General features: G+C 54.8%; 1 protein-coding gene across 1 annotated transcript in view; it reads right to left on the reverse strand.

Annotated features, from left to right (window-relative positions):
- The window catches only part of LOC141500217 (ras-related GTP-binding protein A), a 78,057-nt gene that overhangs the window by 36,662 nt on the left and 18,829 nt on the right, over positions 1–22,566 (reverse strand). The gene's annotated exons all lie outside the window — the stretch shown is intronic.

Below are 22,566 nucleotides of genomic sequence, written 5' to 3' on the forward strand. Positions count from 1 at the left end.
GGCTCGGCGCCCCCGACCGGGCGCGCTGCCGCCTCCAGATCCGGGGCTCGGGGAGCTGGCCCCGGTCTGGCTGCCAGGCGCCACCTGCCCTCCAGCTCCCCCTCCCCCCGGGGACGAGCCAAGCGCGGACAGGGACCCCCCTCCCCGAGCTATGGAGCTGTCTGAGCCCAGAGAGAGTTCCAGACCCCCTCAGGGAGGCTTCCCAGGGCCTGGAATGGGGTCCCTGCCATCCCAGCTCGAGGGCACCTCAGAGCCCTCTAGCTCATCCTGGCCATGTGCAGGAAGACACTGAGGTACACGGAGGGGGGAATCTCCCGGGGTCCTGAGGGGCTCCTCCACACACACACACACACACACACACACACACACACACACACACACAAACAGGTGGGGGACTCCAACCTCACTACGAGGCTGACTTTATACACAGCACTCACAAATATGGGCCACATCGGGACCCCTCATCCCCCACTTTGCAAATGAGCAACCTGGGGGCGCATATCTGCCCAAGTCAACCGACTCCAACCCTAGGGCTGAAGTCTGTAACCCACTCTGCTGCCTTCCAGAGCCACCCCACATTGGAGGTGCAATATTAATTGATTTATCAAGAAAAATGACTTGTGAAGGGGCCCAACAAATTGGCCAAGCTTTGACCTCACTCCTTAAAGATGGGCCAACATCAGTCAGTGCCCTACTTATGAAATTGTAGCATATGTATTGTCCCAGAATTCCTAGTCCATAATCCTACAGCTGTACCTGGGAACCTCAGTTTCCTCATCTGGAAAATGAAAGAGTTGAAAGAGGCCAAATCTTATTTGAACTTTGTTTCCCACCAAAGTCTGATTTCATTGCCTTAGGAAAAGAAGATAGTTCTCAACGCACATAATTTGTCAATAAAATCCAAGGCCCGCTAACTCCTAGAGTGGAAGGATTTTAAGTAAGAGCCATGGATGAGGCATACTTCAGCCCAGATAATTCTTAAAAAGCCCCTACTAACCACCCAGATTGACAAAATAGATTAAGCAACTCAGTGACCTCAGACTTACTGCAATTTCTTGTGTTAGGCACTACCTGGGGAGAATAAAACACAGCACTGAGGAGATACAAAGGAAGTCTCTTAAAGACAGCTGTACTAACAAATGATGACAGGCAGAGGGAGGAAGGGCTTCACCAGGAGGTGGCCCCTAAATTTGACCTGACCCCAAGAAAGAGTGCATTCTAGACACAGGGAAGCCAAGGCATACAGGTAGAGATCAAGAAAGCCTGGGAGTGAAAGAGACGGTAGGCGGTGTCAAAAGGTCCAAAGAGGTTAATTGATTGGGGTGGGGGGAGGACCAGGATTGAGAAGAGGTGACATTTCACACTGAACAGATGTTCCTTGATAACCTTGGAGAGAGCAAGACTGGGAGAGTTGGAAGGAGGGAGACCCTGACCTTTCTACACAGTTCTACCAAGTTCTACAGTAGTGAACAAAATGAGGTTTAAGAGCAAGTAAAAAAGGTGCCTAGGTAATGCAGTGGATAGAGCACTGGCCCCGACGCAGAATTACCTGAGTTCAAATCCACCCTCAGACACTAAATAATTACCTAGCCTTGGGCAAGCCACTTAACCCCATTGCCTTGCAAAAACCTTAAAAATAAAAAAAGAAAAGAGCAAGTGAAAGCTTGGAGGTGGAGATTGGTTTATGTTTTTATTTTTGAGGATGAGAAATGTTTTAAACCATAAGGAAAGAGACTATGAAAGAAAGGACTGAATGACAGTTTCCTACCTAAAGGAAACAAAGAGATGGGACCCAGGGCCCAGAGCAAAAGGATGCCTTATGAAAGTAGAAGGGCCAGTTCATCCCAAGACTAAAGGAAAAGAATAGGGGGAAAGTGGAGAAGACTTAAGGTGGAGATTGAATGACAGAGGTAGCTTGGGTGTGTCTCAAAAGTACCAGGCAAGACCTTGTACTGGGGAAGGAGGAGACTTGGGTAACTGGAGAGGAGAAAAGCATCAAAAATAATGCAGAAAAACATAGGGGTGATGAAAAATCTTAATGGAGTTGCTCATTCCATCAGGGCAACAATCAGGTACAATTTTGGGGTACCTGCGATGGAGAATACCATCTGTATCCAGAGAAAGAATTGTGGAGTTGAACAAAGACCAAGGAATCAATTTAGGAAAAAACCTTTATCTTATGTAATTTTCTTCTTATGCTTTATCTGTCTTCCTTAAGGATCTGATTTCTCTGTCATCACATTCAACTGAGATCAATGTATACCACGGAAACAAACATTAAAAGACTGCCCTCTGTGGGGGTGGGGGGAGGGAAGACAGTAGGGGAAAGTGGTAAAATTCAAAACAAATAAAATCTTTTATTAAAAAAAGAATTGATGCAGAAGAAAATGGACATACACATTCAAGAATTCGAAAAGGATCTCAGTAAAACAGTGAGCATAAAGCTGAAATGACAGAACATTCATCTGCCCCAAACCCAGACAAGACTACATGCTTCTTTCTCGATGTTAGAAAGGGGAAGAGAGAACAGAGTGAGACAGAGCAGGGAGAAGACAGGAAAAGGAGGAGGAAGCACAATGAGAGGGAAGAGGGAACAGAGAGAGAAAGGGGGAAGGAGAACAGAATGAGAAAGAAGGGGGGGAGATCAAAAGAGAAGGACAGAGGGGAGTGAGAGAGAAGGGGAAGTGGAGGGAACAGAGTGATAGAGGAGGACCCAAGGAGTAAGAAGAGAAGAGAATGAGAAAGAAGAGGGGGGAAATAGAAAGGGGAGAGGGGGAGAGGATGAGAAAAAAGGGGAAGATGATAGAAAGAGGAAGAGGAAACAAGAGAGCAGGGGGAAGAAAGAAAGAGGAAGGAGGAGAGTTAGAGAAGGGAAAAGGGAGGACTGAGGGGGAGGTAGGGAACAAATTGAGAGTTGGGAGAAGATAGGAAGGGAAGAGGGAGGGAAGTGAGAGGTGGGAGAAAATAGAGGAGGAGGTAGCTTAGTGAGAAGCGGAGGAACATAGAAAGAGGAGGAGGTAGCAGAGTGAGAGAGGAGGGGGAATATGCAACAGGGAGCAGAGTGAGGAGGGGGAAGATGGAGGAGGGAGCAGAGTGAGAGAGGAGGGGAAGATAGGAAGGGGAAGAGGTGGAAGACGGAGAAGGGAGAAGAGAGAGAGGACGGGGAAGATGGAGGGGGGAGCAGAGTGAGAGAGGAGGGGAAGATGAAGGAGGGAATAGAGTGAGAGACGAAGGGAAGAGGGAGCAGAGTGAGAGACGAGGGGGAAAATGGAGGAGTGAGCAGAATGAGAGGAGGGGGAAGATGGAGGAGGAAGCAGAGTGAGAGAGGAGGGGGAACAGGGAGAAGGGAACAGAGTGAGAGAGGAGGGGCAAGATGGAGGAGGTAGCAGATTGAGAGAGGAGGGGAAGATGAAGGAGGGAGCAGAGTGAGAGAAGAGGGGGAAGATGGAGCAGGGAGAAGAGTGAGAGAGGAGGGGAGGAGAGGAAGGGGAAAAGGGAGCAGAGTGGGGGGGGAAGATGGAGAAAGGAACAGAGTGAGAGAGGAGGGGGAAGATGGAGGAGGGAGCAGAGTGAGAGAAGAGGGGAAGATAGAAAGAGGAGGGAGCAGAGTTAGAGAAGGGAAAAGGGAGGACGGGGGAGGTAGGGAACAGATTGAGAGAGGTGGGAGAAGATAGAAAGGGTAAGAGGGAGCAAAGTGAGGTGGGAGAAAATAGAGGAGGAAGGAGCTTAGTGAGAGGTGGAGGAACATAAAAAGAGGGGGGAAATGGAGAAGGGAGGAGAGAGAGGAGGGGGAAGATGGAGGAGGGAGCAGAGTGAGAGAGGAGAGAGAAGGTGGAGGAGGGGCAAGATGGAGGAGGGAGCAGAGAGAGGAGGGGAGGATAGAAAGGGGAAGAAGGAGCAGAATGAGAGAGGAGGGGGAAGATGGAGCAGGGAGCAGAGTGAGAGAGGAGGGGAGGATAGGAAGGGGAAGAGGGAGCAGAGTGAGAGGTGGGAGAAAATAGAGGAGGAGGTAGCTTAGTGAGAGGCGGAGGAACATAGAGGAGGAGGGAGTAGAGTGAGAGAGGAGGGGATGATGGGGAGGAAGCAGAGTGAGAGAGGAGGGGAAGGTAGGAAGGGGAAGAGGGAGCAGAGTAAGAGAGGTGGGGGAAGATGGAAGAGGGAGCAGAGTGACAAAGGAGGGGGAAGATGAAGGAGGAAGCAGAGAGAGAGGAGGGAGAAAATAGAGGAAAAAGGAACTCAGTGAGAGATGGGGGAACATAGAAAGAGGAGGAGGGGAAGATGGAGGAGGGAGCAGAGTGAGAGAGGAGGGGAAGAGGGGGAAGATGGAGACGGGAGAAGAGAGAGAGGAAGGGGAAGATGAAGTAGGGAGCAGAGTGAGAGGGAAGGGGAAGAGGGGGAAGATAGAAAAGGGAGAAGACAGAGGAGGGGAAAATGGAGGAGGGAGCAGAGAGAGGGGGAGAAAATAGAGGAGCAGGGAGCTCAGTGAGAGGAGAGGGGATAGGAAGGGGAAGAGGGAGCAGAGTGAGAGAGGAAGGGGTAGATGGAGGAGGGAGCAGAATGAGAGAGGAGGGAGAAGATGGAGGACGGAGCTGAGAGAGGAGGGGAGGATAGGAAGGGGAAGAGGGAGAAGAATGAGAGAGGAGGGGGAAGATGGAGCAGGGAGCAGAGTGAGAGAGGAGGGGAGGCTAGGAAGGGGAAGAGGGAGCAGAGTGAGAGAGGAGGGGAAGATGGGGGAGGGAGCAGAGTGAGAGGAGGGAGAAAATAGAGGAGCAGGGAGCTCAGTGAGAGGTGGGGGAACATAGAAAGAGGAGGAGGGGAAATGGCGGAGGGAGCAGAGTGAGAGAGGAGGGGAAGATAGGAAGGGGAAGAGGGGGAAGAAGGAGAAGGGAAAAGAGAGAGTTGAGGGGGAAGATGAAAGAATGAGCAGAGTGAGAGAGGAGGGGAAGTTGAAGGAGGGAGCAGAGTGAGAGTGGAGGGGCAGAGGGAGCAGAGTGAGAGAGGAGGGGGAAAATGAAGGAGGGAGCAGAGTGAGAGGAAGGAGCAGAGTGAGAGAGGAGGGGGAAGATCGAGGAGAGAGGAGAGTTAGAGAAGAGGGGGAAGATGGAGGAGGAAGCAGTGTGAGAGAAGAGGGGAAGATAGGAAGGGGAAGAGGTGGAAGACGGAGAAGGGAGAACAGAGAGAGGACGGGGAAGATGGAGGGGGGAGCAGAGTGAGAGAGGAGGGGAAGATGAAGGAGGGAATAGAGTGAGAGAGGAGGGGAAGAGGGAGCAGAGTGGGAGACGAGGGGGAAAATGGAGGAGTGAGCAGAATGACAGGAGGGGGAAGATGGAGGAGGAAGCAGAGTGAGAGAGGAGGGGGAACAGGGAGAAGGGAACAGAGTGAGAGAGGAGGGGCAAGATGGAGGAGGTAGCAGATTGAGAGAGGAGGGGAAGATGAAGGAGGGAGCAGAGTGAGAGAAGAGGGGGAAGATGGAGCAGGGAGAAGAGTGAGAGGAGGGGAGGAGAGGAAGGGGAAAAGGGAGCAGAGTGACAGAGGGGGGAAGATGGAGGAAGGAACAGAGTGAGAGAGGAGGGGGAAGATGGAGGAGGGGGCAGAGGGAGAGAAGAGGGGAAGATAGAAAGAGGAGGGAGCAGAGTTAGAGAAGGGAAAAGGGAGGACTGGGGGAGGTAGGGAACAGAGTGAGAGAGGTGGGAGAAGATAGAAAGGGAAAGAGGGAGCAAAGTGAGAGGTGGGAAAAAATAGAGGAGGAGGGAGCTTAGTGAGAGGAGGAGGAACATAAAAAGAGGGGGAGAAGGGAGAAGAGAGAGAGGAGGGGGAAGATGGAGGAGGGAGCAGAGTGAGAGAGGAGAGAGAAGGTGGAGGAGGGAGCAGAGAGAAGAGGGGAGGATAGGAAGGGGAAGAGGGAGCAGATTGAGAGAGGAAGGGGAAGATGGAGAAGGCAGCAGAGTGAGAGAGGAGGGGAGGATAAGAAGGAGAAGAGGGAGCAGAGTGAGAGAGGAGGGGGAAGATGGAGGAGGGAGCAGAGTGAGAGAGGAGGGGGAAGATAGAAAGGGGAAGAGGGAGCAAAGTGAGAGGTGGGAGAAAATAGAGGAGGAGGTAGCTTAGTGAGAGGCGGAGGAACATAGAGGAGGAGGGAGTAGAGTAAGAGAGGAGAGGATGATGGGGAGGAAGCAGAGTGAGAGAGGAGGGGAAGGTAGGAAGGGGAAGAGGGAGCAGAGTAAGAGAGGAGGGGGAAGATGGAAGAGGGAGCAGAGTGAGACAGGAAGGGGAAGATGGAAGAGGGAGCAGAATGAGAAAGGAGGGGGAAGAAGAAGGAGGAAGCAGAGAGAGGAGGGGAGGATAGGAAGGGGAAGAGGGAGCAGAGTGAGAGAGGAAGGGGAAGATGGAGTAGGGAGCAGAGTGAGAGATGAGGGGGAAGATGGAGGAGGGAGCAGAATGAGAGAGGAGGGGAAGATGGAGGAGGGAGCAGAGTGAGAGAGGAGGGGGGAAGAAGGAGGAGGGAGCAGAGTGAGAGAGGAGGGGAGGATAGGAAGGGGAAGAGGGAGCAGAATGAGAGAGGAGGGGGAAGATGGAGGAGGGAGCAGAGTGAGAGAGGAGGGGAAGGAGAGAACAGAATGAGAAAAAAGGGGGCGAGATCAAAAGAGAAGGATAGAGGGGAGTGAGAGAGAAGGGGAAGGGGAGGGAACAGAATGATAGAGGAGGGGGAAGGAGAGGACCCATGGAGTAAGGAGGGAAGAGAATGAGAGAGAAGAGGCGGAAAATAGAAAGGGGAAAGGGGAAAAGGATGAGAGAAAAAGGGGAAGATGATAGAAAGGGGAAGAGGGAACAGAGAGCAGGGGGAAGAAAGAAAAAAGGAAGGAGCAGAGTTAGGGAAGGGAAAAGGGAGGACTGACGGGAAGGTAGGGAACAGATTGAGAGAGGTGGGAGAAGATAGAAACAGGAGGAGGGAGCTTAGTGAGAGTTGGAGGAACATAGAAAGAGGAGGAGGGATCAGAGTGAGAGAGGAGGGGATGATGGGGAGGAAGCAGAGTGAGAGAGGAGGGGAAGATAGGAAGGGGAAGAGGGAGCAGAGTAAGAGAGTAGGGGGAGGATGAAGGAGGGAGCAGAGTGAGAGGAAAGGAGAAGAGGGGAAGATGGAAAAGGGAGGAGAGAGAGGAGGAGGAAATAGAGGGGGGAGCAGAGAGAAAGGAGGGAGAAAATAGAGGAGCAAGGAGGTCAGTTAGAGGTGGGGGAACATAGAAAGAGGAGGAGGGGAAAATGGAGGAGGGAGCAGAGCGAGAGAGGAGGGGAAGATGGAGGAGGGAGCAGAGTGAGAGAAGAGGGGGAAGATGGAGGAGGGAGAGGAATGAGAGGAGGGGGAAGATGGAGGAGGGAGCAGAGTGAGAGGAGGGAGAAAATAGAGGAGCAGGGAGCTCAATGAGAGGTGGGGAACATAGAAAGAGGAGGAGGGGAAAATGGAGGAGGGAGCAGAGTGAGAGAAGAGGGGAAGATATGAAGGGGAAGAGGGGGAAGATGGGAAAGGGAGAAGAGAGAGAGGAGGGGGAAGATGGAGGAGGGAGCAGAGTGAGAAGAGGGGAAGATGAAGGAGGGAGCAGAGTAAGCGAGGAGGGGAGGATAGGAAGGGGAAGATGGAGCAGAGTGAGAGAGGAGGGGGGAAATGGAGGAGGGAGCAGAGTGAGAGAAAAGGAGGATGGGGGAGGGAGCAGAGTGAGAGGAGGGAGAAAATAGAGTAGCAGGGAGCTCGGTGAGAGGTGGGGGAACATAGAAAGAGGAGGAGAGGAAGATGGAGGAGGTAGCAGAGTGAGAGAGGAGGGGAAGATAGGAAGGGGAAGGGGGGGAAGATGCAGAAGGTAGAAGAGAGAAAGGAGGGGGAGATGGAGGAGGGAGCAGAGTGAGAGGAGGGAGACAATAGAGGAGCAGGGAGCTCCATGAGAGGTGGGGAAGAAGGAGAAGGGAAAAGAGAGAGAGGAGGGGGAAGATGGAAGAGTGAGCAGAGTGAGAGAGGAGGGGAAGATGAAGGAGGGAGCAGAGTGAGAGAAGAGGGGGAAGATGGAGCAGGGAGAAGAGTGAGAGAGGAGGGGAGGAGAGGAAGGGGAAAAGGGAGCAGAGTGAGAGAGGGGGGAAGATGGAGGAAGGAACAGAGTGAAAGAGGAGGGGGAAGATGGAGGAGGGAGCAGAGTGAGAGAAGAGGGGAAGATAGAAAGAGGAGGGAGCAGAGTTAGAGAAGGGAAAAGGGAGGACTGGGGGAGGTAGGGAACAGATTGAGAGAGGTGGGAGAAGATAGAAAGGGAAAGAGGGAGCAAAGTGAGAGGTGGGAGAAAATAGAGGAGGAGGGAGCTTAGTGAGAGGTGGAGGAACACAAAAAGAGGGGGAAAATGGAGAAGGGAGAAGAGAGAAAGGAGGCGGAAGATGGAGGAGGGAGCAGAGTGAGAGAGGAGAGAGAAGGTGGAGGAGGGAGCAGAATGAGAGAGGAGGGGAAAGAAGGAGAAGGGAGCAGAGAGAGGAGGGGAGAATAGGAGGGGAAAGAGGGAGCAGAGTGAGAGAGGAGGGGGAAGATGGAGCAGGGAGCAGAGTGAGAGAGGAGGGGAGGAGAGGAAGGGGAAGAGGGAGCAGAGTGAGAGAGGAGGGGGAAGATGGAGGAGGGAGCAGAGTGAGAGAGGAGGGGGAAGATGGAGGAGGGAGCAGAGTGAGAGAGGAGGGGGAAGATGGAGGAGGGAGCAGAATGAGAGAGGAGGGGAGGATAGGAAGGGGAAGAGGGAGCAGAGTGAGAGAGGAAGGGGAAGACGGAGCAGGGAGCAGAGTGAGAGAGGAGGGGAGGATAAGAATGAGAAGAGGGAGCAGAGTGAGAGAGGAGGGGGAAGATGGAGCAGGTAGTAGAGTGAGAGAGGAGGGGGAAGACAGAAAGGGAAAGAGGGAGCAAAGTGAGAAGTGGGAGAAAATAGAGGAGGAGGTAGCTTAGTGAGAGGCGGAGGAACATAGAGGAGGAGGGAGTAGAGTGAGAGAGGAGGGGATGATGGGGAGGAAGCAGAGTGAGAGAGGAGGGGAAGGTAGGAAGGGGAAGAGGGAGCAGAGTATGAGAGGGGGGAAGATGGAAGAGGGATCAGAGTGAGAAAGGAGGGGGAAGATGAAGGAGGAAGCAGAGAGAGGAGGGGAGGATAGGAAGGGGAAGAGGGAGCAGAGTGAGAGAGGAGGGGGAAGATGGAGGAGGGAGCAGAGTGAGAGAGGAGGGGAAGATGGAGGAGGGAGCAGAGTGAGAGAGGAGGGGCAAGATGGAGGAATGAGCAGAGAGAGTAAGTGAGGATAGGAAGGAGAAGAGGGAGCAGAGTGAGAGAGGAGGGGGAAGATGGAGGAGGGAGAAAGATGAGAGAGGAGGGGGAAGATGGAGGAGGTAGCAGAGTGAGAGAGGAGGCGAAGATCAAGGAGGGAACAGAGTGAGAGAGGAGGGGGAAGATGGAGCAGGGAGCAGAGTGAGAGAAGAGGGTGAAGATGGAGGAGGGAGAGGAATGAGAGGAGGGGGAAGATGGAGGAGGGAGCAGAGTGAGAGGAGGGAGAAAATAGAGGAGCAGGGAGCTCAATGAGAGGTGGGGAACATAGAAAGAGGAGGAGGGGAAAATGGAGGAGGGAGCAGAGTGAGAGAAGAGGGGAAGATATGAAGGGGAAGAGGGGGAAGATGGGAAAGGGAGAAGAGAGAGAGGAGGGGGAAGATGGAGGAGGGAGCAGAGTGAGAAGAGGGGAAGATGAAGGAGGGAGCAGAGTAAGCGAGGAGGGGAGGATAGGAAGGGGAAGATGGAGCAGAGTGAGAGAGGAGGGGGAAAATGGAGGAGGGAGCAGAGTGAGAGAAAAGGAGGATGAGGAGGGAGCAGAGTGAGAGGAGGGAGAAAATAGAGTAGCAGGGAGCTCGGTGAGAGGTGGGGGAACATAGAAAGAGGAGGAGGGGAAGATGGAGGAGGTAGCAGAGTGAGAGAGGAGGGGGAAGATGCAGAAGGTAGAAGAGAGAGAGGAGGGGGAGATGGAGGAGGGAGCAGAGTGAGAGAGGAGGGAGAAATTGAAGGAGGGAGCAGAGTGAGAGGGAAGGGGAAGAGGAGGAAGATGGAGAAGGGAGAAGAGAGAGAGGAGGGGGAAAATGGAGGAGGGAGCAGAGTGAGAGGAGGGAGACAATACTGGAGCAGGGAGCTCCGTGAGAGGTGGGGAAGAAGGAGAAGGGAAAAGAGAGAGAGGAGGGGGAAGATGGAAGAGTGAGCAGAGTGAGAGAGGAGGGGGAGATGAAGGAGGGAGCAGAGTGAGAGAGAAGGGGCAACATGGAGGAATGAGCAGAGAGGGTAAGTGAGGATAGGGAGGAGAAGAGGGAGCAGAGTGAGAGAGGAGGAGGAAGATGGAGGAGGGTGCAGAGTGAGAGAGGAGGCGAAGATGAAGGAGGGAACAGAGTGAGAGAGGAGGGGAAGAGGGAGTAGAGTAAGAGAGGAGGGGGAACATGGAAGAGGGAGCAGATTTATAGGAGGGGGAGATGGAGGCGGGAGCACAGTGAGAGAGGAGGGGAAGATGGAGCAGGGAGCTGAGTGAGAGAGGAGGGGAATATAGGAAGTTGAAGAGGGAGCAGACTGAGAGAAGTGTGGGAAGATGGAGGAGGGAGCAGAGTGAGAGAGGAGTGGAGAGGTGGAGGAGGGGGCAGAGTGAGAGAGGAGGGGAAGATGGAGGAGGGAGCAGAGTGAGAGAAGAGGGTGAAGATGGAGGAGGGAGCACAGTGAGAGTGGAGGGAAAGATGAAGGAGGGAGCAGAGAGAGAGGAGTGGAGGAGAGGAAGGGGAAGAGGGAGCAGAGTGAGAGAAGAGGGTGAAGATGGAGGAGGGAGCACAGTGAGAGTGGAGGGAAAGATGAAGGAGGGAGCAGAGAGAGAGGAGTGGAGGAGAGGAAGGGGAAGAGGGAGCAGAGTGAGAGAAGAGGGTGAAGATGGAGGAGGGAGCACAGTGAGAGATGAGTGGAAAGTTGGAGGAGGGGGCAGACTGAGAGAGTAGGGGAGGATAGGAAGGGGAAGAGGGAGCAGAGTGAGAGAGGAGGGGGAAGATGGAGGAGGGAGCAGAGTGAGAGAGAGGGGGAAGATGGAGGAGGGAGCAGAGTGAGAGAGGAGGGGGAAGATGAAGGAGGGAGCAGAATGAGAGAGGAGGGGAGGATAGGAAGGGGAAGAGGGAGCAGAGTGAGAGAGGAAGGGGAAGACGGAGCAGGGAGCAGAGTGAGAGAGGAGGGGAGGATAAGAATGGGAAGAGGGAGCAGAGTGAGAGAGGAGGGGGAAGATGGAGCAGGTAGTAGAGTGAGAGCGGAGGGGGAAGACAGAAAGAGAAAGAGGGAGCAAAGTGAGAGGTGGAAGAAAATAGAGGAGGAGGTAGCTTAGTGAGAGGCAGAGGAACATAGAGGAGGAGGGAGTAGAGTGACAGAGTAGGGGATGATGGGGAGGAAGCAGAGTGAGAGAGGAGGGGAAGGTAGGAAGGGGAAGAGGGAGCAGAGTAAGAGAGGGGGGAAGATGGAAGAGGGATCAGAGTGAGAGAGGAGGGGGAAGATGGAGGAGGGAGCAGAGAGAGGAGGGGAGGATAGGAAGGGGAAGAGGGAGCAGAGTGAGAGAGGAGGGGGAAGATGGAGGAGGGAGCAGAGTGAGAGAGGAGGGGGAAGATGGAGGAGGGAGCAGAGTGAGAGAGGAGGGGGAAGATGGAGGAATGAGCAGAGAGAGTAAGTGAGGATAGGAAGGAGAAGAGGGAGCAGAGTGGGAGAGGAGGGGGAAGATGGAGGAGGGAGAAAAATGAGAGAGGAGGGGGAAGATGGAGGAGGTAGCAGAGTGAGAGAGGAGGCGAAGATCAAGGAGGGAACAGAGTGATAGAGGAGGGGGAAGATGGAGCAGGGAGCAGAGTGAGAGAAGAGGGGGAAGATGGAGGAGGGAGAGGAATGAGAGGAGGGGGAAGATGGAGGAGGGAGCAGAGTGAGAGGAGGGAGAAAATAGAGGAGCAGGGAGCTCAATGAGAGGTGGGGAACATAGAAAGAGGAGGAGGGGAAATGGAGGAGGGAGCAGAGTGAGAGAAGAGGGGAAGATATGAAGGGGAAGAGGGGGAAGATGGGAAAGGGAGAAGAGAGAGAGGAGGGGGAAGATGGAGGAGGGAGCAGAGTGAGAAGAGGGGAAGATGAAGGAGGGAGCAGAGTAAGCGAGGAGGGGAGGATAGGAAGGGGAAGATGCAGCAGAGTGAGAGAGGAGGGGGGAAATGGAGGAGGGAGCAGAGTGAGAGAAAAGGAGGATGGGGGAGGGAGCAGAGTGAGAGGAGGGAGAAAATAGAGTAGCAGGGAGCTCGGTGAGAGGTGGGGGAACATAGAAAGAGGAGGAGGGGAAGATGGAGGAGGTAGCAGAGTGAGAGAGGAGGGGAAGATAGGAAGGGGAAGGGGGGGAAGATGCAGAAGGTAGAAGAGAGAGAGGAGGGGGAGATGGAGGAGGGAGCAGAGTGAGAGAGGAGGGAGAAATTGAAGGAGGGAGCAGAGTGAGAGGGAAGGGGAAGAGGAGGAAGATGGAGAAGGGAGAAGAGAGAGAGGAGGGGGAAAATAGAGGAGGGAGCAGAGTGAGAGGAGGGAGACAATAGAGGAGCAGGGAGCTCCGTGAGAGGTGGGGAAGAAGGAGAAGGGAAAAGAGAGAGAGGAGGGGGAAGATGGAAGAATGAGCAGAGTGAGAGAGGAGGGGGAGATGAAGGAGTGGGCAGAGTGAGAGAGGAGGGGCAACATGGAGGAATGAGCAGAGAGGGTAAGTGAGGATAGGGAGGAGAAGAGGGAGCAGAGTGAGAGAGGAGGAGGAAGATGGAGGAGGGAACAGAGTGAGAGAGGAGGGGAAGATGGAGGAGTGAGCAGATTGAGGGGGGGGGAAGAGGGAGTAGAGTGAGAGAGGAGGGGGAAAATGGAAGAGGGAGCAGATTTAGAGGAGGGGGAGATGGAGCAGGAGCACAGTGAGAGAGGAGAGAAAGATGGAGCAGGGAGCTGAGTGAGAGAGGAGGGGAATATAGGAAGTGGAAGAGGGAGCAGATTGAGAGAAGCGTGGGAAGATGGAGGAGGGAGCAGAGTGAGAGAGGAGTGGAGAGGTGGAGGAGGGGGCAGAGTGAGACAGGAGGGGAGGATGGAGGAGGGAGCAGAGTGAGAGAGGAGGGGAAGATGGAGGAGGGAGCACAGTGAGAGTGGAGGGAAAGATGAAGGAGGGAGCAGAGTGAGAGAGGAGGGGAAGATGGAGCAGGGAGCTGAGTGAGAGAGGAGTGGAGGAGAGGAAGGGGAAGAGGGAGCAGAGTGAGAGAAGAGGGGGAAGATGGAGGAGGGAGCAGAGTGAGAGAGGAGGGGGAAGATGGAGCAGGGAGCTGAGTGAGAGAGGAGTGGAGGAGAGGAAGGGGAAGAGGGAGCAGAGTGAGAGAAGAGGGTGAAGATGGAGGAGGGAGCAGAGTGAGAGATGAGTGGAAAGTTGGAGGAGGGGGCAGACTGAGAGACGAGGGGAAGACGGAGGAGGGAGCAGAGTGAGAGAGGAGAGAGAAGGTGGAGGAGGGAGCAGAATGAGAGAGGAGGGGAAAGAAGGAGAAGGGAGCAGAGAGAGGAGGGGAGAATAGGAGGGGAAAGAGGGAGCAGAGTGAGAGAGGAGGGGGAAGATGGAGCAGGGAGCAGAGTGAGAGAGGAGGGGAAGATGGAGGAGGGAGCAGAGTGAGAGAGGAAGGGGAAGATGGAGCAGGGAGCAGAGTGAGAGAGGAGGGGGAAGATGGAGGAGGGAGCAGAGTGAGAGAAGAGGGGGTAGATGGAGCAGGGAGAAGAGTGAGAGTGGAGGGGAGGAGAGGAAGGGGAAAAGGGAGCAGAGTGAGAGAAGAGGGGGAAGATGGAGGAGGGAGCAGAGTGAGAGAGGAGGGAAAGATGAAGGAGGGAGTAGAGAGTGAGAGGAGGGGAAAGATGGAAGAATGAGCAGAGAGAGTAAGTGAGGATAGGAAGGAGAAGAGGGAGCAGAGTGAGAGAGGAGGGGGAAGATGGAGGAGGGAGAAAAATGAGAGAGGAGGGGGAAGATGGAGGAGGTAGCAGAGTGACAGAGGAGGCGAAGATGAAGGAGGTAACAGAGTGAGAGAGGAGGGGAAGAGGGAGTAGAGTAAGAGAGGAGGGGGAAAAGGGAATAGGTAGCAGATTGAGAGGAGGGGAAGATGGAGGCGGGAGCACAGTGAGAGAGGAGGGGAAGATGAAGGAGGGAGCAGAGTGAGAGAGGAGGGTGAAGATGGAGCAGGGAGCTGAGTGAGAGAGGAGGGGAATATAGGAAGTGGAAGAGGGAGCAGATTGAGAGTAGAGGGGGAAGATGGAGGAGGGAACAGAGTGAAAGAGGAGAGGAAAGATGGAGGAACCGGCAGAGTGAGACAGGAGGGGAGGATGGAGGAGGGAGCAGAGAGAGAGAGGAGGGGAAGATGGAGGAGGGAGCAGAGTGAGAGAGGAGGGAAAGATGAAGGAGGGAGCAGAGTGAGAGAGGAGGGGAAGATGGAGGAGGGAGCAGCGTAAGAGAGGAGGGGAGGATGGAGGAGCGAGCAGAGTGAGAGAGGAGGGGAAGATGGAGGAGGGAGCAGAGTGAGAGAGGTGGAAAAGATGAACGAGGGAGTAGAGAGTGAGAGGAGGGGAAATATGGAGGAATGAGCAGAGAGAGTAAGTGAGGATAGGAAAGAGAAGAAGGAGCAGAGTGAGAGAGGAGGGGGAAGATGGAGCAGGGAGAAAAATGAGAGAGGAGGGGGAAGATGGAGGAGGGAGCAGAGTGAGAGAGGAGGCGAAGATGAAGGAGGGAATAGAGTGAGAGAGGAGGGCAAGAGGGAGTAGAGTAAGGGAGGAGGGTAAAAATGGAAGAGGGAGCAGATTGAGAGGAGGGGGAAGATGGAGGCGGGAGCATAGTGAGAGAGCAGGTGGAAGATGGAGCAGGGATCTAAGTGAGAGAGGATTGGAGGAGAGGAAGCGGAAGAGGGAGCAGAGTGAGAGAAGAGGGGGAAGATGGAGGAATGAGCAGAGAGTGTAAGTGAGGATAGGAAGGAGAAGAGTGAGCAGAGTGAGAGAGGAGGGGGAAGATCGAGGAGGGAAAAAATGAGAGAGGCGGCGGGGGAAGATGGAGGAGGGAGCAGAGTGAGAGAGGAGGCGAAGATGAAGGAGGGAACAGAGTGAGAGAGGAGGGGAAGAGGGAGCAGACTGGGAGACGAGGGGGAAAATGGAGGAGTGAGCAGAATGACAGGAGGGGGAAGTTGGAGGAGATAGCAGAGTGAGAGAGGAGGGCGAACAGGGAGAAGGGAACAGAGTGAGAGAGGAGGGGTAAGATGGAGGAGGTAGCAGATTGAGAGAGGAGGGGAGGATGAAGGAGGGAGCAGAGTGAGAGAAGAGGGGGAAGATGGAGCAGGGAGAAGAGTGAGAGAGGAGGAGGAGAGGAAGGGGAAAAGGGAGCAGAGTGACAGAAGGGGGGAAGATGGAGGAAAGAACAGAGTGAGAGACGAGGGGGAACATGGAGGAGGGAGCAGAGTGAGAGAAGAGGGGAAGATAGAAAGAGGAGGGAGCAGAGTTAGAGAATGGAAAAGGGAGGACTGGGGGAGGTAGGGAACAGAGTGAGAGAGGTGGGAGAAGATAGAAAGGGAAAGAGGGAGCAAAGTGAGAGGTGGGAGAAAATAGAGGAGGAGGGAGCTTAGTGAGAGGAGGAGGAACATAAAAAGAGGGGGAGAAGGGAGAAGAGAGAGAGGAGGGGGAAGAAGGAGGAGGGAGCAGAGTGAGAGAGGAGAGATAAGGTGGAGGAGGGAGCAGAGAGAAGAGGGGAGGATAGGAAGGGGAAGAGGGAGCAGAGTGAGAGAGGAAGGGGAAGATGGAGAAGGCAGCAGAGTGAGAGAGCAGGGGAGGATGAGAAGGAGAACAGGGAGCAGAGTGAGAGAGGAGGGGGAAGATGGAGCAGGGAGCAGGGTGAGAGAGGAGGGGGAAGATAGAAAGTGGAAGAGGGAGCAAAGTGAGAGGTGGGATCAAATAGAGGATGAGGTAGCTTAGTGAGAGGCGGAGGAACATAGAGGAGGAGGGAGTAGAGTAAGAGAGGAGGGGATGATGGGGAGGAAGTAGAGTGAGAGAGGAGGGGAAGGTAGGTAGGGGAAGAGGGAGCAGAGTAAGAGACGGGGGAAGATGGAAGAGGGAGCAGAGTGAGACAGGAGAGGGAAGATGGAAGAGGGAGCAGAGTGAGAAAGGAGGGGGACGATGAAGGAGGAAGCAGAGAGAGGAGGGGAGGATAGGAAGGGGAAGAGGCAGCAAAGTGAGAGAGGAAGGGGAAGATGGAGGAGGGAGCAGAGTGAGAGAGGAGGGGAAGATGGAGGAGGGAGCAGAGTGAGAGAGGAAGGGGCAGATGGAGCAGCGAGCAGAGTGAGAGAGGAGGGGCAAGATGGAGGAGGGAGCAGAGTGAGAGAGGAGGGGAAAATGGAGGAGGGAGCAGAGTGAGAGGAGGGAGACAATAGAGGAGCAGGGAGCTCCGTGAGAGGTGGGGAAGAAGGAGAAGGGAAAAGAGAGAGAGGAGGGGGAAGATGGAAGAATGAGCAGAGTGAGAGAGGAGGGGGAGATGAAGGAGGGAGCAGAGTGAGAGAAGAGGGGGTAGATGGAGCAGGGACAAGAGTGAGAGTGGAGGGGAGGAGAGGAAGGGGAAAAGGGAGCAGAGTGAGAGGGGGGGAAGATGGAGGAAGGAACAGATTGAGAGAGGAGGGGGAAGATGGAGGAGTCAGCAGAGTGAGAGAAGAGGGGAAGATAGAAAGAGGAGGGAGCAGAGTTAGAGAAGGGAAAAGGGAGGACTGGGGGAGGTAGGGAACAGATTGAGAGAGGTGGGAGAAGATAGAAAGGGAAAAAGGGAGAAAAGTGAGAGGTGGGAGAAAATAGAGGAGGAGGGAGCGTAGTGAGAGGTGGAGGAACATAAAAAGAGGAGGAAAATGGAGAAGGGAGAAGAGAGAGAGGAGGGGGAAGATGGAGGAGGGAGCAGAGTGAGAGAGGAGAGAGAAGGTGGAGGAGGGAGCAGAGAGAGGAGGGGAGGATAGGAGGGGAAAGAGGGAGCAGATTGAGAGAGGAGGGGGAAGATGGAGCAGGGAGCAGAGTGAGAGAGGACGGGAGGATAGGAAGGGGAAGAGGGAGAAGAGTAAGAGAGGGGGGAAGATGGAAGAGGGATCCGAGTGAGAAACGAGGGGGAAGATGAAGGAGGAAGCAGAGAGAGGAGGAGAGGATAGGAAGGGGAAAAGGGAGCAGAGCGAGAGAGGAAGGGGAAGATGGAGCAGGGAGCAGAGTGAGAGAGGAGGGGGAAGATGGAGGAGGGAGCAGAGTGAAAGGGATGGAGCAGGGAGCAGAGTGAGAGAGGAGGGGGAAGATGGAGCAGAATGAGAGAGGAGGGGGAAAATGAAGGAGGGAGTAGAGTGACAGAGGAGGGGGAAGATGGAGGAGGGAGCAGAGTGAGACAGGAGGGGAGGATGGAGGAGGGAGCAGAGTGAGAGAGGAGGGGAAGATGGAGGAGGGAACAGAGTGAGAGAGGAGGGGCAAGATGGAGGAATGAGCAGAGAGAGTAAGTGAGGATAGGAAGGAGAAGAGGGAGCAGAGTGAGAGAGGAGGGGGAAGATGGAGGAGGGAGAAAAATGAGAGAGGAGGGGGAAGATGGAGGAGGGAGCAGAGTGAGAGAGGAGGCTAAGATGAAGGAGGGAACAGAGTGAGAGAGTAGGGGAAGAGGGAGTAGAGTAAGAGAGGAGGGGGAAAATGGAAGAGGGAGGAGATTGAGCGGAGGGGGAAGATGGAGGCGGGAGCACAGTGAGAGAGGAGGGGGAAGATGGAGGAGGGAGCAGAGTGAGAGAGGAGGGGAGGAGAGCAAGGGGAAGAGGGAGCAGAGTGACAGAGGAGGCGGGAGATGGAGGAGGGAGCAGAGTGAGAGAGGAGTGGAAGGATGGAGGAGGGGGCAGACTGAGAGAGGAGGGGAAGAAGGAGGAGGGAGCAGAGTTAGAGAGGAGGGGAAGATGGAGGAGGGAACAGAGTGAGAGAGGAGCGGGAAGATGCAGGAGTGAGCAGAGAGAGTAGGTGAGGATAGGAAGGCGAAGAGGGAGCAGGGTGAGAGAGGAGACGGAAAATGGAGGACGGAGCAGAGTGAGAGGAGGGGAAGATGGAGGAGGGAGAAGAGTGAGAGAGGAGAGGGAAGATAAAGGAGGGAGCAGAGTGAGAGAGGAGGGGGAAAATGGAAGAGAGAGCAGAGTGAGAGAGGAGGGGAAGATAGGAAGGGGAAGAGGTGGAAGACGGAGAAGGGAGAAGAGAGAGTGGACGGGGCAGATGGAGGGGGGAGCAGAGTGAATGAGGAGGGGGAAGATGGAGGAGGGTGCATTTTGAGAGAGGATGGTGAAGATCAAAGAGGGAGCAGCTTGAGAGAGGAGGGGAAGAGGTAGCACACTGAGAGTGGAGGGGGAAAATGAAGGAGGGGAGAATGATAGGAGGGCCAAGGTGGAGGAGGGAGTAAAGTGAGAGAGGAGGGGGAAGAAGGAGAAGGGAACAGAGCGAGAGAGGAGGCCAAGATGGAGGAGGGAGCAGAGAGAGAGAGGAGGAGAAAATGAAGGATGCAGTAGAGTGACAGAGGAGGGGGAAGATGGAGAAGGGAGCAGAGTGAGACAGGAGGGGAGGATGGAGGAGGGAGCAGAGTGAGAGAGGAGGGGTAGATGGAGGAGGGAACAGAGTGAGAGAGGAGGCGAAGATAAAGGAGGGAACAGAGTGAGAGAGGAGAGGAAGAGGGAGTACAGTAAGAGAGGAGCGGGAAAAAGGAAGAGGGAGCAGATTGAGAGGAGGGGAAGATGGCGGCGGGAGCACAGTGAGAGAGTAGGGGAAGATGAAGGAGGGAGCAGAGTGAGAGAGGAGGTTGAAGATGGAGCAGGGAGCTGAGTGAGAGAGGAGGGGAATATAGGAAGTGGAAGGGAGAGCAGTTTGAGAGAAGAGGGGGAAGATGGAGGAGGGAACAGAGTGAGAGAGGAGTGGAGGAGAGGAAGGGGAAGAGGGCTCAGAGTGAGAGAAGATGGCTAAGATGGTGGAAGGAGCAGAGTGAGAGAGGAGGGGATGTTGGAGGAGGGAGCAGAGTGAGAGAGGAGGGGTAGATGGAGGAGGGAGCAGAGTGAGAGAGGAGGGAAAGATGAAGGAGGGAGCAGAGTGAGAGAGGAGGGGAAAGATGGAGGAATGAGCAGGGAGAGTAAGTGAGGATAGGAAGGAGAAGCGGGAGTAGAGTTAGAGAGGAGGGGGAAAATGGAGGAGGGAAAAAAATGAGAGAGCAGGGGGAAGATGGAGGAGGGAGCAGAGTGAGAGAGGAGGCGAAGATGAAGGAGGGAACAGATTGAGAGAGGAGGGGAAGAGGGAGTAGAGTAAGAGAGGAGGGGGAAAATGGAAGAGGGAGCAGATTCAGAGGAGGGGGGAAATGGAAGAGGGAGCAGATTCAGAGGAGGGGGAAGATGGAGGCGGGAGCACAGTGAGAGAGGAGGGGAAGATGAAGGAGGGAGCAGAGTGAGAGAGGGGAAGATGGAGCAGGGATCTGAGTGAGAGAGGAGTGCAGGAGAGGAAGGGGAAGAGGGAGCAGAGTGAGAGAAGAGGGGGAAGATGGAGGAGGGAGCAGAGTGAGAGAGGAGTGGAAAGATGGAGGAGGGGGCAGACTGAGAGAGGAGGGGAAGATCGAGGAGGGAACAGAGTGTGAGAGGAGGGGGAAGATGCAGGAGTGAGCAGAGAGAGTAAGTGAGGATAGGAAGTAGAAGAGGGAGCAGGGCGAGAGAGGAGGCGGAAAATGGAGGACGGAGCAGAGTGAGAGGAGCGGAAGATGGAGGAGGGAGCAGAGTGAGAGAGGAGGGAAAGATGAAGGAGGGAGCAGAGTGAGAGAGGAGGGGAAAGATGGAGCAGGGAAAAGAGTGAGAGAGGAGGGGATGAGAGGAAGGGGAAGAGTGAACAGAATGAGAGAGGAGGATGAAGATGGCGGAGGCTGCAGAGTGAGAGAGGATGGGGAAGATGGAGGAGGTTGCAGAGTTAGAAAGGAGGGGGAAGACGGAGGAGGGAGCATATTGAGAGAGGACGGGGAAGATCAAGGAGGGAGCAGCTTGAGAAAGGAGGGCAAGATGAAGGAGGGAACAGTGAGAGAGGAGGGGAAGAGGTAGCAGACTGAGAGTGGAGGGGGAAAATGAAGTAGGGAGAAGAATGATAGGAGGGCGAAGATGGAGGAGGGAGCAGAGTGAGAGAGGAGGAGAAGATGAAGGCGGGAGTAGAGTGACAGAGGAGCGGGAAGGTGGAGGAGGGAGCAGAGTGATACAGGAGGGGATGATGCAGGAGGGAGCAGAGTGAGAGAGGAGTGGGAAGATGGAGCAGGGAGCTGTGTGAGAGAGGAGGGGAGGAGAGGAAGGGTAAGAGGGAGCAGAGTGACAGAGGAGGGGAAGATGGAGGAGGGAGCAGAGTGAGAGAGGAGTGGAAAGATGGAGGAGGGAGCAGACTGAGAGAGGAGGGGAAGATGGAGGAGGGAGCAGAGTGAGAGAGGAGGGGAAGATGGAGGAGGGAACAGAGTGAGAGAGGAGGGGGAAGATGCAGGAGTGAGTAGAGAGAGTAATTTAGGATAGGAAGGAGAAGAGGGAGCAGGGTGAGAGAGGAGACGGAAAATGGAGGCCGGAGCAGAGTGAGAGAAGGGGAAGATGGAGGAGGGAGAAGAGTGAGACTGGAGGGGTAAGATGGAGGAGGGAGCATATTGAGAGAGGACGGGGAAGATAGAAAGGGGAAGAGGTGGAAGACGGAGAAGGGAGAAGAGAGAGTCGACGGGGAAGATGGAGGGGGGACCATAGTGAGAGAGCAGGGGGAAAATGGAGGAGGGAGCATATTCAGAGAGGACGGGGAAGATCAAGGAGGGAGCAGCTTGAGATAGGAGGGCAAGATGAAGGAGGGAACAGAGTGAGAGAGGAGGGGAAGAGGTAGCAGACTGAGAGTGGAGGGGGAAAATGAAGGAGGGAGAAGAATGATAGGAGGACGAAGGTGGAGGAGGGAGCAGAGTGAGAGAGGAGGGGGAAGAAGGAGAAGGGAACAGAGCGAGAGAGGAGGCCAAGATGGAGGAGGGAGCAGAGTGAGAGAGGAGGAGAAGATGAAGGAGGGAGTAGAGTGACAGAGGAGGGGGAAGATGGAGGAGGGAGCAGAGTGAGACAGGAGGGGAGGATGGAGTAGGGAGCAGAGTGAGAGAGGAGGGGAAGATAGAGTAGGCAGTAGAGTGAGACAGGAGGGGAGGATGGAGGACGGAAGAGAGTGAGAGAGCAGGGGCAAGATGGAGGAATGAGCAGAGAGAGTAAGTGAGGATAGGAAGGAGAAGAGGGAGCAGAGTGAGAGAGGAGGGGGAAATTGGAAGAGGGAGAAAAATGAGAGAGGAGGAGGAAGATGGAGGAGGGAGCAGAGTAAGAGAGCAGGCGAAGATGAAGGAGGGAACAGAGTGAAAGAGGAGGGGAAGAGGGAGTAGAGTAAGAGAGGAGGGGGAAAATGGAAGAGGGAGGAGATTGAGAGGAGGGGGAAGATGGAGGCGGGAGCAGAGTGAGAGAGGAGGGGGAAGATGGAGGAGGGAGCTGACTGAGAGAGGAGGGGAGGAGAGCAAGGGGAAGAGGGAGCAGAGTGACAGAGGAGGCGGAAGATGGAGGAGGGAGCAGAGTGAGAGACGAGGGGGAAGAAGGAGAAGGGAACAGAGTGAGAGAGGACCACAAGATGGAGGAGGGGGCAGAGTGAGAGAGGAGGGGAAGATGGAGGAGGGAGCAGAGTGAGAGAGGAGGGGGAAGATGGAGGAGTGAGCAGAGAGAGTAAGTGAGGATAGGAAGGAGAAGAGGGAGCAGGGTGAGAGAGGAGGCGGAAAATGGAGGACGGAGCAGAGTGAGAGGAGGGGAAGATGGAGGAGGGAGAAGAGTGAGAGAGGAGAGGGAAGATAGAGGAGGGAACAGAGTGAGAAAGGACGGGGAAAATGGAAGAGAGAGCAGAGTGAGAGAGGAGGGGAAGATAGGAAGGGGAAGAGGTGGAAGACGGAGAAGGGAGAAGAGAGAGTGGACAGGGGAAGATGTAGGGGAGAGCAGAGTGAGAAAGGAGGGGGAAAATGGAGGAGGGTGCATATTGAGAGAGGACGGGGAAGATAAAGGAGGGAGTAGCTTGAGAGAGGAGGGCAAGATGAAGGAGGGAACAGCGTGAGAGAGGAGGGGAAGAGGTAGCAGACTGAGAGTGGAGGGGGAAAATGAAGGAGGGAGAAGAATGATAGGAGGGCGAAGATGGAGGAGGGAGCAGAGTGAGAGAGGAGGGGGAAGAAGGAGAAGGGAACAGAGTGATAGAGGAGGCCAAGATGGAGGACGGAGCAGAGTGCGAGAGGAGGAGAAGATGAAGGAGGGAGTAGAGTGACAGAGGAGGGGCAAGTTGGAGGAGGGAACAGAGTGAGACAGGAGGGGAGGAGGGAGGAGGGAGCAGAGTGAGAGAGGAGGGGAAGATGGAGGAGGGAACAAAGTGAGAGAAGAGGGGCATGATGGAGGAATGAACAGAGAGAGTAAGTGAGGATAGG

Source organism: Macrotis lagotis, chromosome X (genome assembly GCF_037893015.1).
Source record: "Macrotis lagotis isolate mMagLag1 chromosome X, bilby.v1.9.chrom.fasta, whole genome shotgun sequence".
Taxonomy (NCBI): Eukaryota; Metazoa; Chordata; class Mammalia; order Peramelemorphia; family Peramelidae; genus Macrotis; species Macrotis lagotis.